Source organism: Heloderma suspectum, chromosome 2 (genome assembly GCF_057233095.1).
Source record: "Heloderma suspectum isolate Gila_16-S chromosome 2, 16-S_ref, whole genome shotgun sequence".
Lineage (NCBI taxonomy): Eukaryota > Metazoa > Chordata > Lepidosauria > Squamata > Helodermatidae > Heloderma > Heloderma suspectum.
Window position 1 is genome coordinate 44,485,041 of NC_139459.1, and position 6,341 is coordinate 44,491,381.

Sequence of the window (6,341 nt, forward strand, 5' to 3'; positions counted from 1 at the left end):
CAAAATCATCGCCTCAGCCTTGCCATGTCTTCTGTATTAAATGTGAGAAAGGGTTTTGCTCTTTGTGGTTCCCTCACTACATGCACACACAGGTCAAAAAGCCATCCGTGAAAGGTGCTTCTTCATTAGAGGAGCGTTCCAACTGAAGCAAACTTGGTCCCACTGAAATCATCCCCGTCTGAGAGCGAGTTGTTTGCTTGGAACACCATGCCCTCTATTTCCAGTGCTCAAGTGTGGGTTCTGTTGGCTATGTAGCCAAAATGGCACCGCCCATGCACAAAAGGGAGGTATCAGCAGGTTTGGGGAACCATACAGTTTGCAGAAGCACAAAAAAATCTTTGGGGAGGGGGAGACCTAAAGAGGTGAGAGAATCCAGTTGGGACTGAGCCTGATTAATGGTTATGGAATGCTAACAGGGGAGGGGTGGGGTGGAATAGAGTAATGTGGGAAAAGACATGTCTGGCTGGCTGGGAAAGTGAACAGGCGCACTCCACACTGCAACATTTTGTTGCACTTGCAGGTCACACTTAGTCTTATGGATGCCTGATTGATTTTCACATGTAAAATGTCCCATTTTCTTATCCGTGTAACTCATGTGTAACTCCACTGGCAAGCAGCACCAGCAAGGATGGGAACGATAAAGTGTCACTGTCAGTTCAACTGCTTGTGAGAATTGCGTCCTATATAAATACTTCAGTGCTGCATGTCCTTTTAAGCCACTTGGGTGGGTGTGGGAGGAGAGGGGGCAGGCGGGGCAGGGTTAAAGCATGCCTGTACATGTCTAGCTTGTCCCAAGAAGGAGGGACTGACTGGAATGAATGCATACATCTGTAGTGTGCCTATATAATCAGGACTGAAGGCAAGTGCTAAATGCACTTCAGGTCTAATAATCTCCGTACTAATCCTGGTGGTTTCTGGCAACCACACGGTCACATAGCTAGAGGCAACAAGTGCTGTCATGGGGTAGGTCAACAGGGAAAGTTTTCAGGGTGGCATGCGCACATGCATACAAAAGAACTGGATCCAAAATGTAACAGCTTTGTCAACTGAACAGTAGCCTGGCACAGCTTTAACAGAACATTAGGCCTTCCTGTTCCAGGGCTTTTCCCCAACAACCCCAGAGCAATGTTTGTTCCAAATGGCTAACAAGAATCTTCTTCTCCACCCCCGAGTACCCACTGGGGCTTCACCAGCCTTCACAAACCTGCTCCCAGGCTGTAGTCTCCTCTCCCTCCCCCCCCCCGCCCCCATGTGTGTCCCACTCCCCCTCACCAGCAGGCAACTCTCTGAGACAACACCTCACAGCAGGGACTGTTGGGAAATATAGTTCTGAGACATTCTAAGACTCCAAAGACCCATTACATAGCTTCCTGGCTGACTGGGGAATGCTGGGAGTTGTAGGACTTTTTTCTGTCCTACAGAAAGATAGGATTGTGCCCTTACTGTCCTCAAAGTATCCGTTCTGTACTTATGTGTGTGTTTAATCTATCTTCTCGGGATGTAAACTCTTTGCTTTGCTGAAGTTCTGGTTTTGTACAATATACATATTAAACACTGAAAATGTAAGGCACCAGCTGACGCTGAAGTACTACAGACCCCTTCCAGTCATACTGTGGTGCTTTAAACGAGTACAAGGGTGCGTGTTTTGGGCATGGTGGTTTCCTTCTCCTTTTTGGAAGGAGATAACGACTTGGCTTTTTGCGCCCTTTCATTTTCAAAAACCGTAAAGTGGACATGACTAACTCTAGCAGTACTAGCAGACAAGATTGTCTTCTTCCCAGCCTTAGAGCTTTATACATTTAGAAGGAGAGAGAGAGAGAGACTCACACCTGCTTCCTACAACCTGGGTTGTACAACTCACAGTCACATGCAAGGTAGATGCTCTTAGAGCTGCTGCACTGTAGGAGGAATGTAGGCTGGCGGGTCGGGGAAAAGACTCTCATTTTAACGCTAACCATTTTGATGGGCGGGGTAGGAGATTTTTGCCCTCAACCATGCAGTATGTGCTGGGGTAGTAACTCTCATGCCCCATGTAAAACAACAGAAGAATCAGGTGATGCCATGAATTTGAATGAAGGACAAGCGTGTAACCAGCTGGATGAAACAAGCAGGGAATCTTTGCCATGGGCTGACCAGGGCAGAGACACACCCAAAGATAGTCCAGGGGAGATGACTGCAGAAGAAGAGACTGCAGCAAGGGCACACCCTGAGTCTACAGGGGAGCAGAATACAGGATGGCAGCTGAAGGATGCCATCACTGAACTCAGACATACTTGAAGTGGGTGAGTTATTAAAAAACTGCACACCTGAAAAACAGTATGGAAAGTTCCAGCTTGTTTTTCAGTTTGGGCCCTTTTCTGTTTCTAATCATGCTCTGCTTGCAAAAGCACCTGGCTGTTCTCCTCGCAGCATGGTATTCCCTAGTCCTGTTTCTGATGCATCACACCAAAGCATTAATGGCCCTTCTGGGTTGTAATAGCTCAAGATGGGGGCTGTTGCAATCATCCCCTTCACCTTTTGGAAAGCCTCTTCATGTTGCTCTGTCCACCCCCACAGTGTCTCTCGATGTGTCGACTGCCTTAGGACCTCACAGTTTTCTGAGAGACTAAATCGCTCGTAATTCCCTGAAATCTCTTGACTCCCTTGACATCTTGGGGTCATGGCATGTCTCGAATAGCTCTTCCTTTTTCTGGATCTGCCTTCAGGCCCCTTGAGGTCAATAAATGAGAAATATCTGGTACTTCTGTGACCCTCAGTCTGGATTTGTCCCCATTCAATTTGATATTCCCTTTTCTGCATCTTTCCCAAAATGCCGCTAGTTTACGATCATGGTCCTGCTGCACTTGCAGGAGGTCATCATCCTCTCCCACTATCAGCACATCATCACCCCTGAATTCCTTCCAAACCCCACACGGCTTGTGTCAGCCTGTTTTGAAATACCTTGGGGGCAGGACTGATGCCCACTGGAGTTCTCAGCCAGTGATGTCTCCCCAAAGGTGTGGTGAATGTGGTCAAGTAACTGGATTCTTCACCCAGCTCAATATGCCAGAATCCATGTTTGTCAACACAGATGGAGAATTGTCTTGCTTTTGACAGATCCGGCATTATATCTTCAATAGCAGGCAGTGGAAAATTACTTCTTCTCAGTACTTCATTTAAGAGTGTTGCATCTATGCCTATTTGGGGTTTCCTTGATGGTTTTCAGTTCCCTGATGGTTTTCAGTTCACCACCAGACTGCTTATCCAGTCTGTACCATTCTCAACTGGTTGAGTAATTCCCCACCATTATAGATTTCACAACTCTTCTTTCAGAGGCTGTACTAAAGCTACCAGTAGTTTCTTCTTGGGTAACTGGTTCACACTTGTATCAGTCTCTAGTTTATAAACACCATCTAGCTGTCCATCTCCCTCAAACACATCCCTGAATCCCCTCTGAATCTTTTCTTGATTCCAGCATCCAGCTTCATCTGAGTTTTCCATCACTCCACACTATCCACTGTCAATATGTTCTGGAATTGTACCTTTGTCAGTTTCATAGCCTGGACCACCTTAAGGCCTAACAGTGCCTAACAGGCACTCTCTGGTCATGTAGAACCACAAACTAGATCTAGCCTTTCTTTTCTTTTCTTTTCTTTTATTATCAAAGGTACAGGAGCCCCGTCCTTCTCTTTGCTTCAGATTACCCTCTTGTCTCACTCAGAGCTATCTGAACCACCCCACCACCAGTTTAAACACTGCTTGCCTAGATGTTGGTCATATTTCTATCGGCATCTCCTTTTTGCAACTTGCACAAAATAAAGAAATAAGTAAATGGCATGCCTTTGCCCTCCTCCCCACCTGAGAAAGCCTTTGTGCATTCTGCGGGTTGCCTGAATAGTTTTTGACTGTATGAATTCCTAATCCAGGGTTTGTTGCTTTCTGTCCCCTTGTAGCAAGGCTAAATCCTCATTTCATTCCAGGATATACTTCAAGTGACTTTATCTGTAAGTTCAAGGTCTCTTAGTTCATTCTCCCACGTTATGCCTTCCCTGGTGCTTTGTGTTGCCCACATCTCTCTAGTTCAATTGCTAGCGGGAACGGGGTCACCAATGGCGCGCTGCTTTTGCCTTGCTGCAGTCACTAAATCAGACCATTTGCCCCCATGCCTATCTTGTCTAGTGAGTGGGCATATTCTGACGTCATAAAAGTATCTTATGGCATAGATTAATTTGTCTGCTTCTTCCACTTCTCTGTCAGTTTTCTCTGGGGCTGCTATCAAATTCTTTTGTTAAAAATCAATATGCTTTATGAAGATAGGATTTGGTCAACCAGTAGTCTCCCTCCCTCCCTGTCTTTCTCTCTCTCAGCAATCTGTGGAGCTAGTATTTCTTCATAGTGCGATTTAGCAGGGCCCAACTCTAGTTCCTCCTCCTCTTCCTCTTCCTCCTCCTCCTCCTCCTCCGTTATTAGTCTGCTTCTTTTTTTCAGTTCAACATGACAGCAGCTAATGTGACTAATAGCACTATCCATTCTAGTTGGTATTTGACTCTGCTAGATAAGCTCTGCTTTTTCCTCATTTTTTTAAACCAAACAAAAATGCCACCACTTCCCCCTACTACAGTAGAAGGGAAAATAGGCCATTACTGGCTGTTGTGTGTGCCCATCAGTTCTTTATAACTCAAAATAGGGCAGCAAGATTGTTAACAGGGACTGGCCTGCGAGCTCATATTACGCCAGTACTTTTCCAGCTGCACTGGCTGCCGGTCCATTTCCGGGCCCGATTCAAAGTGCTGGTGTTAACATTCAAAGCCCTTAACGGCTTGGGGCCAGGTTACCTGAAGGATCGCCTCCTCCCCTATGTGCCTGCCCGGACCTTAAGATCATCATCAGCGGCCCTTCTCCGTGAGCCCCTGCCAAAGGAAGTGAGGCGGGTGGCTACTAGGAGGAGGGCTTTTTCTGCTGTGGCACCCCGGCTCTGGAATGAGCTCCCTAGTGAGGTTCGCCTGGCGCCTACATTGTACTCCTTTCGGCGCCAGGTGAAGACCTTTTTATTTTCCCAGGCATTTTAGCTTTCTAAATTTTTATCTTTGCTGTTTTAAATCTGTATTTTAAACTCCTGCACTGCTGCTAGGTTTTATTGTGGTTGTATTGTTATATTGTGGTTTTAATGTTCTATATATTTTAAATTGTTTTATTGTGTGTTGTTTGGTTTTAGTTTTTGTGAACCGCCCAGAGAGCTTCGGCTATTGGGCGGCATAGAAATAAATAAATAAATAAATAAATAAATTTATTCCTTCTGTTCTGACAAGAAATGTGATCTGACTGCTGGGACATCTTAGTGACTCCAGAGGTAAATAATGACTGATTCTAGGCCAAGAATCAGGCTCTGCTTTGTGATCCTGTACAGGAGCCTCTCAGTATCACTGGAAAAGTGTTACGGTTTGCAGGTTGCTGATTTGATACCTGGCATCATGGCCTGTTGGCAGGCGTGCTACCAAGACCTTGTGAGAGGATGTGGTTAAATGAGGCTGAAATGCAAAACAGACAGGGGAGAGCCTTCTGTTGCACAAGCACCAGATGTACCTGCCCATCCACATCAAGGTCAGCAGGAGCCATATGAACATGGTCTCCAGGCCAGAGCTGGGTTGTTGAATACATACACTTAGAAATGCTACAGGTTAGTTATTGATCTGCCCCCCCGCCCCCGACCTTGGCAAATAAAGTCTAATGTGATGACAACGGATGGGAGTCCTGAGCATCTAAACTGCTGAACGGATAATAGCTCCACTAATTCCATCAATTGAGTTTCAAGCAATCAGGACACCATCTGGACAGAATCTAACTCATTGCCCAAGAAGATAAAGACATCTGGACTTCTTGGATGCCAAGGACATGCATGCTTAGTCCCATAGGCTGTAGGCTGTAGCCAGACTCATACTGACATGTTTTCTTAATTATGTTGAAATAATCTCGCCGTGCAAGTGCCAGACACTCCCTGGTTCAGAAGGTTAGAAGGATCAAATTTCACATAGGAGAACTCATGGAGGAGCCATCATCCATTTTGATTGGGGGGGGGGGAACCACAATTAGTCTATGTAGGAAAATGGCAGTCCAAAAGTTACGTCTATAAATTCAGTCAGTTCAAATTTTGCCTTGAAATTGTTGTTGTTGTTGTTGTTGTTGTTGTTATTTTCCACAGAAATTAGTGCATCTCTCTGGAAATTTAGAATGCATAATGAAATAGTTCTAGTACTGTTTTCTACTTCAGTGATCCAGTGCTAGTGACAAATGCTGTGAACATGCTCAGATACAACTACAAGCTAAATTAATTTCCATTGAGGAGTGTTTCCTCACTGTTCATT